Here is a 13,076-nt window from a genome sequence, read left to right on the forward strand (position 1 = left end):
CCTGTGCACAGGAATCGGATGAGGAACCAGGCTATTACCTCATGTCACACTGTGCCTAATAAAGACATGTAAATCCCCTGCACTGCCACAAAGGTAGGCTCATGCTGTGACTCTAATAAATGAATAGTGAAATGGCAATGGAAAACATGGCCCAAACATTTTAAGAAAATATCAGACCTTAAAGGGATTGCCTGTCTTAAGCAGCAATGGACTGTAACAAAACATACGTTACAAATACGATCTTGTTGTGTAATCTAGTTTTGCTATTGCACAGAAATGGATTTGGGGGCCGTAAATGTTAGATTCTGTGTGCCTCCCTATTTTTATTATCACATTAGGAAAAAGAAACCAAAAACCAACACCAGCAAATATTTGCTGGGGAGCCCTGTATCTCTTCATTATCCCATGTGCAAGGCATTAGCAGAGATGATCAGACAGAGATGCTGATGAAGAGATCTTTTTGCCTTTGCATCACACTTTTAAAAATGGGCATTGTGTCTTGTTCTTCTACTAAGCCAGCAGGACCCAGATCGACATCCCGATCTTGTAGAGCATTTGAGCAAGGGTATCTTGGCAGGATGTAGCCCTGCAGGACTGCAAATCCTTTAGCACTAGCTCTGTTACTGTTTGTGAGTGCAATGGCCATTTTAGCAACTCCCTTGCTCCCAAATATTGATTGTTATTGAGAATAATGGTGTTACTTCTAAACAATTCTTCTTCTCTCTGTTTCTTTCCCACCAGTGCAGCCAGTACTTCTGTGACTCTGTGAAGTGCTGTTTCCCCAGAGGACAGGTTACAAGTCTTATGAGGAGCAGCTGAGGGAACTGGGATTATTTAGTCTGGAGGAGGCTTGGGGGAGACCTTATTGATCTCTACAGTTGCCTGAAAGGAGACTGTAGTGAGGTGGGGGTTGGTCTCTTCACCCTGGTAAAAGCAATAGGACAAGAGGTAATGGCCTCAAGTTACACCAGGGGAGGTTCAGAGTGGGTATTGGGAAAATTTTCATCTCAGAAAGAATGGTGAAGCACTGGAACAGGCTGCCCAGGGAGGTGGTGGAGTCACTAGCCATTGGGGTGCTCAAGAAACGTGTGGATGTGGCACTGAGGGATGTGGTTAGTGGGGTATCGTGGAGATGTGCTGTCAGTTGGACTTGGTGATCTTAGTGGTCTTTTCCAACCTTAATGATTCTATGATTCTAAGTCGCTTGGGTTGGAAAAGGCCCCTATGAATCCCCTGTGGATTCCATGTTGGATCCTGTTGGACTTGGAATAGCCCATCTGCGTGCAAGAGCCAGGGATGACCTCTACTAGGCAGCTGTCTTTTTTCCTGAAATCTGTAGTTGCCGCACTGGATTGAATTTGCTCACCAGGCTCGGAAGTTGCTGGCACGCACACAGAGCACAACCGCACTGCCTGACTTCCTTAGGAAACCAGGCTTAAAAGGGCTGCTTTCCTGTGTCACAAATACGGGCTCTCTTTGCCTTGCTGTGTGCTTTTGAAAGGTTTGCCGGAGGTGCCGCGGTGCAACTCTCACGTGCCTTTGGCGGATCTCTACGCGCATTTCGGGAACGCTCCGTAAGTCCCAGGTCCGCAAACCTCCCATCCGTCTCTCGGTTCTGCTAACACAAGACCTCGAGGTGCCCCGGGCACTCCCCGGGCCGGGCACCGGGGTGTGGGGCAGCCACTCGTGGGGCGGGACGCGGTTGGGGCCGGCCCGGGGGCGGAGAGCAGGGCACGGCCGGAGGTGGAGCTGGCTGCGCTGGCGGCTCGGGCGCTCCGTGGCTCCGGGCACGGGGAGCGCGCGGCAGAGGGAGCGCAGCGCAGCCGCTGAGAGCCGCCCGCCCGCCCCAGCTGGCCGAGCCCCAGGAGCTGCCGCCGACAGGTAAAGGAGCGGGGCTCGCTCCGGGGCGTGCCGCCCGCCCTACCCGGAGACCCGCGGTGCCCGCTGGGGTACCGGCTCCGGGGCGCGGGGAGGTGGCTAGGGAGGCGCGGAGAGGGTGGGATCCCGGGGCTGGAGGCTCCGAGCGGCGGCTCCGCGGCCCCCGCCCTCAGCATTTCTGTGTTTCCGAGCCCCGTCACAGCAAAACCAGCGGGAGGGTTCGCTGAGTGCCGTTCCTCGGTGGTGCTGCGGGTGCACCGCCGCATCTGGAGCCGGGGTGAGAGCTGGCGGTAGGAGTGTGTCTTTTCGGTGCTTATGTGCAGACCGCTGTCCGTCCCCACTGTCTGATAGGGATTTAGAGCGGCAGCGGCGTGTTGGTGAGCTGCCATCCCGCTGGGGTGGGTGGGTGGCTGTTGTAAGCCGTGCATCCGGCACCTGGAGTCTGAGCCTAACTTTTGCCTTTAGATGTTGTAGTAAGCGAGTAGTCAACGTTCTCTGTGCATTGCGCTCTTTGGTAAGTGTAATTCATTTTTCTCTAATGCTTTTCTCGGCAATTAGTAAGATCTGCGTGCTTGTTGCTTGTATTTCTGTAATAACAGAGAATTTGGATGCAATTAATAGACCGTAGGCACGCATTCCCTGGAATAGCCAGTGGCTACCAGCACTGGTTGGGCAGGAGCGTGCTGGCGATGGCTGCGTGCCCAGCTGGCTGTGCTCCATTCTGAGCACCGACTTGCCCTGTGTTTTCACTAGCGAGTAAAAAGCGTGTGCTCTTATTGTAGAGTTGTCTCAGTTCCACGAGATATGCTCAAGTGCTTTGTGGGCTCCGCCAGTAAAGTGGTGTTCAGCACTTCCATAAGGAGCAGCGCTTGTTTAGTCTCAAAAGTATAGGAGCTGAGAGCAAATGATGGGAATGTTGCTGGAAGACCTAAGTGGGCGCTTTCTTTTTCATGGTTTGGGGAGAATTTGTCGAGCGTCGGCTGTGCAGTGTGATGTATGTGCTTCTTTGCCGCCTGCTGTCTCTGCAATACTTGTGTCTTGTGCTCAATACTTGTGTTGGGTTCAGCCGGCTGACCCTCCCTGGAAGGCAGTTAATATTTCATGTTTGTTGTGGCCGAGGAGCTGCTTTTGTTGGCGATGGCTGAAGCGCCAAGCAGTGCCGTTGCCATGAATGCAAGGGTTGGGGGGTGAGGAGGGGCAAGGAAGAGCTCTAACTTCTCTGAGATAGCCCAGGCTGCTCCAGCATCAAGAGGGTACTTCTACTTCCCGCAGGTTACTTAGCTGGAGGAGCTGTGTGTAACCCCAGAAGAGACACAGGTGACTGTGGAGAGGGGAGGGACAGCATGTCAGTGTGCACCTGGGTGGCAGGGAGGACCAAGCCCCGGTGGGAGCCTGGGGCTGAGGCTGATGCTGATGGGAGGGCTGCGTGCCATGCTGGCTCCTCATACCCTGTACAGCTGCTCACCCCGCAGGTACGGGCAAGCCAGCCCGTTTGGGGGCTGCCTTCATTCCTAAGGCAGGAATGCGATATTTCCTTTGTAAATCATGGGGAAATCCCTTTATTCTCTCTGGGATGTGAAGCTGTGGTATGCTGGGAAGGGCTCTGGACTGTAATTTCCAGGCTTGCTTAAGAAGTTAGAATGGAGCCCAGCAACTTCATCTCCCCTGTGCTGGGCACCAAGAGGAGGCTGAGGGGTGGTTTTTCTTTTTTTTTTCACAAAGAGGAGTGAGAATGCCAGTGTTTGCATCTCAGCTGATGGCAACACACAGCTCTGTCCTGGCGTGATCTCACTTTTGGCTGCTCTCACGTGCATTATACTCCTCAGGGTGGGGCTGGGCAGAAGGGAAACAGGAATGGCTGTGTGCGTATGAAAATGCTGAGCTATCCTTAATTCTTTTGCCAAGTTGTCTGTATGCTGTTTAATTCAAATGATTTCATACACACAGCGTTGCAGGTCTGTTGTTAAAAGGCAGAAACAATTGCTGTAACCAGGAATAACACTGCAGTTCATAAAACATGAGTAACATCTGTCACCGTGACTCCAATTTGTTTCTCTGTTTGTAGAATAACAGAGGTGACAGCTCGGGCAGCCAGGTTTAATGCCCTGTGCTAAACCTTTGCTTCTGCCTCCTGCGGCTCGCTGTGACTCACAGGATCGATGGACACAGCTCTTGCTCTGCAGCAGGGGAGCAGGAGGGGCTCCAGACCACTCCACTGTGTACAGCAGAACTCCACTGAGTTTGCTTAGTTTGGGTCCCTGTGAACTGGTCTATCTCATGCGCTTGCCACTCGCAGCGTGACAGACTTGGTGAGGTCTGGTGCTTTGGGGCCAAACTCACAAGGAGTCTGTGCTGCTGTAGGGGCAGCATTTTCTCTCCTAGCACCTTTTATCTCCCCTTAATCTATCCCAGGTTGAATACTGTAGTCAGTTTAAGCAGAGCCATTTCATGCTTTGATGTGTGTTTATTGGCTCTAGCTTCTCATTCTCATGCTTTTTTTTTTTTTCCTTTAAATTAACTCTCTCTTCCCACCCCACCTCCCCAAACAAAATAACTAGAGCAGAGGAGGAAAAAAGTGAATTAACTGACTCGGTGATTTTTGTGAATGGGTTTTCTTACATTCCTTGCTGCCTTCTGTAAGATCCCTTCATAATTAAAATATTATGACTATCCTTATGGTAGCCCTTCGCTAGTGGCAAGGATCCTAATTTGACGTCAATGCAAAAATACTAGGTTCTGGCATAAGGGCAGATGACATTTCATCAGCTAGTGCATGCCCATTTTTTTTTAAACCACAGTGCTAAGACCATATGGGCAGATAATGAGTTTAAGCTGATAAACAGCTTACAGATTTGCCCAAATAAAGGACTTTCTTCCTAGAAGACGCGTTTTCCTTCAAAATAAATAATGCAGTTCCTGTGTTTTTATTTAATTATCTCTAGTCCTGTCCATTCTCACCAGGCTACAGGAAAACAGGCACCAGCGCTCTGCAAACAGAAGCAATTGGCTTTATGGGGCTGTGGGTCTTAGCTCAGGGAGGACTTGAAACAAGAAGTTCACATGCCACAAAAAACTGAGGCTCCAAGTACCTAAATAAGAAGATGGCTGTCCACGTTGTGTCCAGGGAGTTTTGTGAGGCCATGCTTGGTTCCTGACATCTTGAGGATGAGTCATTGCATGAGGTGGTGGTAGATCCGAGGTCTGTTTGGGAGCTGTAATTAAACCAGATGAGTATCTATACTTCTTGCTAATCCTTTGAGGCTGCTGAAGTAGCTCTCATTTGGTGTTTGTTTTGCAAGATAAACCCTACTTTTGCTTTTCTTAAAAGAGTCTTTCTGACTAATGTTCATGTAATTATTTTTCCCAGACTTAAATTGGCATCAATAAAACCTGAGAGAGATTTTAAATCCATTTTTTTGTTGTTTTTCTAGTAGTGAAATGAGTGTTGGAAAGACACTTGCTTTGGGAAGTGGAAGTTTCTAGTTGTGACTTCTAAACAATAACTTAAAACCAAGTAATATATTTGTTTAGAAAAGGCAAAGCCCATATGTTTCTGCCCCAAGATGCATGGCAGTAAGCTATTTGCTTATTCTCTTATAAGCTATTTCTGAGAAGAAAGTTGCACAGAAAAATCAGTCCAGATAGCTCTACTGTGTGTGATGATGCTTATTCCTTCTAAATCTTCCTTGAATACACTGTGTTGTTGTCTACCCTCCCACCACTGGAAATACTTCAGGACTTTCACTATATTTCCAGTGAAGGGATGCTCAGATGACTAGAGCTTTGTTGTCTGATGGTCATTTCTATCTTGTTTCTAACTGATACGACAGCAGAGTTGAATTCAGCCCTATCATTGCTTAGGGCTGCAGTGCTCATAGAATCATAGAATCACAAAGGTTGGAAAAGACTTACAAGATTATCCAGTCCATCCATCCACCTACCACCAACATTTCCCCACTAAACCATGTACCTCAGTACAACATCTAAACGTTCCTTGAACACCTCCTGGGATGGTGACTCCACCGCCTCCCTGGGCAGCACCTGACCACTCTTCCAGAGAAGAAATTTTTCCTAACATCCAACCTGAATCTCCCCTGGCACAACTTGAGGCCACTCCCTCTAGTCCTGTTGCTAGTTATGTGGAAGAAGAGGCTCCATTCCTTCCCCTACAGCAACCTTTCTTATTTTCTGCTCCCTGCACTTGCGGAGTCTTCAGTTTCCAAAATGGTGCATGAGTTACCTTGTCCCTTAGTTCCAGAAGATTCACTTTAATTCAGTGCCTATCAAATAATTGATGAGACGACTTTTTTTTTTTTTTTTTTTTCCCCCATCTCTTGCCGTGGGGCAACATTGCTTAGCTGTTGGTACAGATCTCTCACGGTCTGATTTAGTGTAAATGACCCAAGACTGAAAGAAGCGGCCGTAAGAAGGCCTGCAGTGGATGTTACCTGGCAGCTGAAGATCTTCCAGCTTGAGTTTAAAAAGTAAATAAAGCAAATGAAAAACCTGATATTTTGTAGCTGTCCTTAGAGATGATAGAAGGGTCAGGCTCCTAGGGAGGCTCCTATTTCTGCACAGGATCTCTTGTGACTGTCTAGTCCCTCCCACAAGGATCCCCACAATTAGTTTATCATCAGGAGTTCTTGTCTTTCATGTTTGTTGGTGGTTTATTTTGCTGTCAGGATGTTCTTTTTGCTATATATTTACTCAGACTTGGTCTAAAATGGAAACATGCAGCTGCCTGATAAATAAATAGACAGGTCACTGTAGAAGTACCCATTGTTAAACCCACGCAAAGTTCAATTTTCTTGAGCAATATATCAATTCAGGAAGAAAGAGAGGATGCTTTAGATGAAATGCAGCACTGAAACTGTTGCCCGTGCCCTCAGTATTACTAGATATGGTTGTGAAAGGGGCTGCATGATCTCGTGAATCAGGACATACGTCTGGATTTTCTCAGCTCAGCTGTTGACTGTGTTCAGTTACTTCCCCTCTTCCTGTCCTTCTCATTCTCCCATTTGGTTGAGTACTACAGCCCTGTTGGAGCGGCCACATCTCTGGATGGTGTTGTACTGCCTCGTGGTCTGGAGCTTGCCCCAGCTGATCCTGGGGAAGCAGCCCATGAAGCATCTTGTTGATCACGGGGAAGAGTAACGGCACCAAGCTGCTAATGTGAAAAGTCATGTAGTACAGCAGAGATAATAATAGCTCTTATATTCTTTCAAACTTCTCACTTGAGTCATAAACTGCTTTAAATAAATTATATGCCATTCCAAATGCCTGGAAAGCCAAGGGGACAGCTGAGCGAGCGGGGTGTGGGTCCATATGGTGACTTGTTCCCTGCAGTTCAGGCACAGCCTGGCAAAGGCTGAGGGGCCCCGGGCTGCGTGCGGCATGCAGCTTTCCCGCGCTGACTACTTCAGCTCCGTGCTTCTCACAGGGCTCAGCAGTGCAGTTGTAGCGCTAGCAGCTTTCCTTCATGGCCCAGAGCCCAGTTTGAAGAGGGGTGATTTTGGTCATGCTGCTAGACATACGTATTTATGGCCCTATTTCATCTGTTGAACTGAATCTGTTAGTGTATTTTTTACATTATTGTGGAAACAGTTACTATATTTACTCTTTATGAAAAGCTCAGCGTAAGGCAGTCTATGAGGAGGGAGTCTGATATAATGAAGATTGCACTAGGTGGTGATGTCTGTGCTTCTTTAGGGAAAAAAAATGGACCAAATGAGCTGACTGGCACTGTGCCTGTTCTTGAGACAAAGCCCTTGCTGGGCACTGAGCTGGAACACGGTATGCTGGGAAAGCAGCAAGGGGACTTGTTCTTGGCTCACTTGATGGCACATCTCATTTTCTTGGGGAGTGAAGGGAACCAGATCTTCTTGTACTGATTTCTGCTTGGCTGGGTTGGGCTGGCTCAAACCTGCTGGGAATTCCTCACTCAGGGATGTCTCTGGGACTCACCTTCTCGATGAGCTTCTCCAAGCTCACTGCTGGGTAAATGAGATAGCAATGCGAATACTCAGCATTTGCAATGGGAGTCACTGTTGACAATGTTCTTGTTTCTTGAAAGCAGTGCTTTTTGTGTCCTTCTTGGGTGGTAATAATTGGTGGGGCTTAGACAGTCTCCAATTCACATGCATGAGAAATAACTGAAAATGAAGGACCAAATGTCTTCAAGCATTCTTAAGACCAATGTCTGGTGTATTTCTGAACTGCTGGGTGCCCTTTGTTCCTGTTGATGTCAGAGGGGATTGCCAAAGCAGGTGCTTATCCTGCGTTGATCAGCAAAGTTTTTGCTTCTTATGGGGATGTGGCTGAAGCACAGGCACATAACGGGTCTTCTGGAGTTGAACCACATTGTTACATACAGATAAGATACAGGAAATGCTGGGATTCTTCTGCAATTAGTTCTGCAAATGCTCAAGGCATGAGGCTGGAAGCACCAGTAGATCTTTGACCTATGTTTTCCTTCAGCAGCCTGAGAAGTAATGTAATGCCTTGCTGATGTGATGCTGACTCTGGATCTGCAGTCTTGAAAAAAGACCTTCCAGACTGGGGTAATTTTGAGCTCAGAGTGGCTCTTTGCCAGGTACGAAGAAAGGATTCTGTTCTTAGTTGTTTGTTGGGTCACATCAGTCATTATCAATAGTCTGATGAGATTAAGAAGGAACAGACTTCCCAAAAGCTGGTTGGATGAAGGTCTTTATTGTTTTTCTTCTTTTTTCCCTCACTGTGCTGGAAGGAATAGAAGGTTTCGTGCTTTGCATTTTGTGTTTGTATTTTGATACTGCAGTGAAGATGACTTGGCAGAAGAGTAGATTTAATTTTCAAACATTAATTTTATTTGTTAATGCGACTGCAGGTATTTCCAAGCATCAGTATGTAGTGGATTTTGGTTAGTATTTATGCAGTGTGATGGGAGCAGCTTTGAAGTATTGCATGAGCTTAGGGAAACAGAAGACATTGCGAAACAAGTGGACTCTCCCTCTCAAGTCCTATCATTGATTTTCGTAGAATAATCGAATATCTCTAGTTGGAAGAGACCCGTAAGGATCACTGAGTCCTTCTCCTCAGAACCTGTGCTCAGAACTGTGCAGTGCAAATGCCAGCACTGCTAGGATCAGGCTGCTGTGAATAAAGCCTCTTCAGCTGTGGGCAACTTGCATTCCTTCTCTGAGCATCTGCTTTGCCAGCTGTGAAAGTGGAGACGGGAGCCTCAGCACATAAGTATGATAGATGTTCTTGTTGGCTGATCTCGATGAAGTGTCTGGAACTGAGGAGTCTCATGGTCTGCAGTTTGGAAGCATGGAGGTTTAATGTGGTGTAAGCCACCAGCTTGCATCTTTGTTAGGGAAGAGAAGTACCAGCTTAGAGTCATTCTGGTGCAATAGGGTCGAAGGATTTGTGGGCTGGAAGAAGAACTTACCTAGGACGGAGGACCCAGGTGAGAAGTATTCCTCATGCAGTCTGAATGGATTTACTTGGAGCTTTGTAAAGCATCTGTCCAGGGCTGGATTTCACCTTTGCACCACAGGGTGATGCAGTTGCGTTTCCTTTTGTTGTTTTTCCAATCCCCCCCTGCTCCATGCTCTTGCTTTTTATGATCAAAGCTCTGCTCTTTAAAGATATGCCAATGCCTTGTAATAGTGCTCAGAAAATCCCCTATGGGGAGCAGTTCTGATTAGATGCTAGGAACTCTTTAATTCTCTTCAGACTTCTTACTATTAGGAACATCTTGCTTACAAAAGGTGTGGGTTTTCTTCCTAGTTGCTGCTGCCTCTCCTCCAGCTTCCCTCCTATCCAGACGGTGTGCTCATTCTTTACGCTCTCCCGTTGACTTGTCTTATATCAACTTGGTTCCTTGGTTCTAGTGTTCAGCTCATTATTTTATCTTCTACAGCACTCACTGAATGCTTAAAAATAATAAATATTAATAATAGAGTCCTTTGAACCAGCAGGCTCTTTGCTGCTTAAGCTCACCTTTTCCTGCTGCTTATCCCCTATTAAAAGTTGCTATAATCTGCAGATTGTAACCGTAATAACTTCTGCCACAGCAGCTGGGGTTATGACAAACGTAGGATTATAGCTCTGGGTGGGGAAGTGGTAGTGGGAGCGGATAACCTCAAAGGCACAAAGCTGTTGTTTCACTTGAAATATTCATGGCAGTAAAGGAAGAGAAGCCAAAAAACTTAGTGTGGGAATAGAGCTGTCTCTCTAAATAGTTTCTCTTTTACAAGTTTCTATGGAGTGTCAGTGACCTATATGGGATAATCCTGTACTGCACACAAAACCCTGCGTTTAAAAGGGGAAAAGCATTCTTTCTGAAGAACCTAGCTTAAGAAGCCTGTACTTTTGGAAGCACTTTCAAGTGAGCTCACAGGAAGCGTCTTAAAACAGCAAGACAGATGGAGATAGGTTTGTGCCGTTACTGTGTGTTTTCTTTTAATTCCTCCTCAGTCAGGTTTCCCTCTCCCTGCAGCCACAGAGGGGAAAGCTGCCCTAGCACATGACGTGGCCCACGCAATACATGGGCCGGGCTCCAGAGCTTTTCTGCATGTACATACGCTTACATGCTTCTGGACATCAGCAATGTTTTTACTGTCTCAGATCACACAGACTAAGGAACAAGTGATGTAAACAGGAATGGAGTGTGTGAGGTTTTCCCACCATGCCTCCTTTCCGCTGTTAAACAATACAGTTAGAAGACGAGAGAATCCTGAAATGTCAGGACAAACTTCAGGAAGCCTCGTTTGTTCCTTTGGCTTGGGGAAGGTGAGCTGTTCTGAGCAGAGCTGCCGCTGGGCAGGCTGCTTCCCGGCGTGCGTCCTTAGCTGAAACCACATTGCTTACTGCTCAGGACTGGGACAAGCTGGGAGTTTTTTTCAAGGAAACAATTTGCCTGCAGAAAAATGCTGCTTTATTGAAACCAGTGCTGCTTTGTGGGAAAGGGCTGGTCTCCACTCTGTCCTCCTTGGGTGAATTTCTTGGGTTTGGAACAGAATTTCTTAGTCAAAACAGAGATGCTGGCCAGGCGTCAGGCTGTTTGGGTTTTTCACCTGTGTACACAAATCCAAAACGGGGTCCTGAAAGCAGGTTTCTCACATGTCAGATATGCATGTCCTAACCACAAGACTGGTGTTCCAGTGCATGTGGGTTTTTGCATGAAGAGTTCCAAGGTAGATTTCATAGCTTCATCCCTAAGGGAATGAGAGAAAAGAAGGAGAGCGACTGTCCATAAAGCACTTCTGGAGTGTTTTGGCAGGGTCAGGACTTCACAAGTGATTATAGGATGAAAACGCTCTTAAGCCCCCGCCCTCTCTGAGGAGCATTGTTAGAAAACCACCTGAAGCAGCCAAGGAAAACAGAGCTGAGCGCTGCTGATATGTTTGTGCCTGGGCCATTGTTGTTGGGCAGGGTATGAAAAAATAACGCTTAGGGCAAGAGAGGAGCTCCTTGGAAGAGGATGAAACACTCTCCTGCTGGTTGATTGCAGAGCTCAGCAGAGCCAGGGGTAACACGTGGTTGCAGCTGGAGGCCTCTCTCTTCCAGTTTCGTCCCTCCTCCCATTTAATGGAGAGGCAAGGGAAGTGGTCCATTCTTCATACTTTCTTAATCCCCCTTGGAGAGTGAGAAGGCAGCCAGGCTGGGGTCTCCAGGAAGCTAGATGTGTGCTTACCCAGGGCACAGATCTCTGTGGTCAGTGTCTGTGTGACCGAAGATGCAGGCTGTGGGTGTTCCAGGGCTCTTCAGCCACGTGCATCCTAAGGTGGTCACTCACATCTCATTGTGTGAGAATCCCACTCTGCCTTTTCTTTGGATTTTAATTCCAACTTTCTAAAAAGGAAAGGTGAGATGTGGCAAAGCGGGGAAAACTGGTGTTTTAAGCTGCTTCTTTGCATGGGCAAAGAAAAACCACTCCTTTTAAAGGGTTTTTTTTAAAAGGCAAAAGGTTCCAAGCTGTTGCTGTGTAACTGAGGTTTAAATAATGCGAGTTTCCTGTTTCCTAAAGCCAAATGCATCCTCTGATGGTCGCTGCTGACCTGTTTCAAGAAGACTTTTGTTCACATTGTGGTAGATGAAGAGTCCAAGTTTGCCTTTTTGTTTGCTTCCTGCTTCAAGTTGAAGCAGGAGGCGTGAGGTGTGTTCATACCATGCAGAAGTACAGGGCAGCAGACAGCCTGAGCAGCTGGCAGCCAGAGGCAGGATGTGTGTCCTGCAGCTTTGATGGCTCTGGGACCCACAATACGCTGTCAGCTCTGGAACCTCTGAGAAGTCGAACTGCTCCTGGGTGTGAGATGAGCTCCAACGTGTGTGATGGAGGGGTGCAGACCTCAGATATGAAGCCTTTAAAAGAAAACAAAAACACTTTAAACCTTGCTTTTATGTTTTTGGTGATAAATAGTCAGTATCTGTTTTGAAATATTAGATGAAAACGATCTCTTAGTATTCATTTCTTAGATCAGTGTTATTTCTTAGATCAGTCTCTTAAATTAATTAAGTCTGAGTCTATCTTTGACTGAAACATCAGCAGTTTTCTGCCTCTTGGTCCTTTTGGTTGCAATCATTGAGGGGACCTCTAAAGGAGCCTTTAAGAAGCTGATTGCTAAGGTTCCCTAGGTACCCAGGAGGATGAAGATAAGCTGCTGCTTTTCATCAGAGGCTTAGACTCTGCTCTGAGTGAAGGCTGGTATTTCAGGATGGTCCGTGTGCATCTTCTAATCAGTGAATGACCAGATTGCTCTGCATCAATTGCATGTCTGTGTTCCGCATATTTGTTAAATATACTTAAACTACTGAGAAAAGTAAACTTTTGATTTAAGACTTCACTCTTCTTTATTCTTGCCCCAAATCAGGGGTGGAGAACTGAAAAAAAATCAGGTTAGTGACAAAATGATTTCATTAAGTTGACAACTAAAACGTGTGTCTCAAAGATGTAAGCTAGAGATGGGCTGCAAGTTTGCCTTGTTGAACTAAGGGGAGATTGCAGTAGGATAGCACTGGGATGGTTTTGCCAGAACTCAGATGAGGGCTGCTCACTGAGACTGACTTGCAAAATCCTTCCTGTGGGAGGAGCTGTCCTGAAGAGTTCAGTGTTGCAGTCTAGGGCTGGCCGCATAAAGCCCGCCAGCCCAAAAGAAGCCAAGGAGTGGACCTGTTTCCCAGCATCCTATAAGATTATACCTGCAGGCTGTCCT

General features: G+C 47.0%; 1 protein-coding gene across 4 annotated transcripts in view; it reads left to right on the plus strand.

Annotated features, from left to right (window-relative positions):
- Window positions 1,727–13,076, plus strand: part of TSPAN18 (tetraspanin 18) — a 104,317-nt gene continuing 92,967 nt past the window's right edge. For 3 of the 4 annotated variants that reach the window (XR_002440732.1, XM_021403566.1, XM_021403564.1), the window contains exon 1: window positions 1,727–1,881. The gene's annotated coding sequence lies outside the window, so the exon portion shown is untranslated. The remainder of the gene's footprint in view (window positions 1,882–13,076) is intronic. The other variant, XM_021403565.1, reaches the window with a different exon arrangement.

Source organism: Numida meleagris, chromosome 6 (genome assembly GCF_002078875.1).
Source record: "Numida meleagris isolate 19003 breed g44 Domestic line chromosome 6, NumMel1.0, whole genome shotgun sequence".
In the NCBI taxonomy this organism is placed as follows: Eukaryota; Metazoa; Chordata; class Aves; order Galliformes; family Numididae; genus Numida; species Numida meleagris.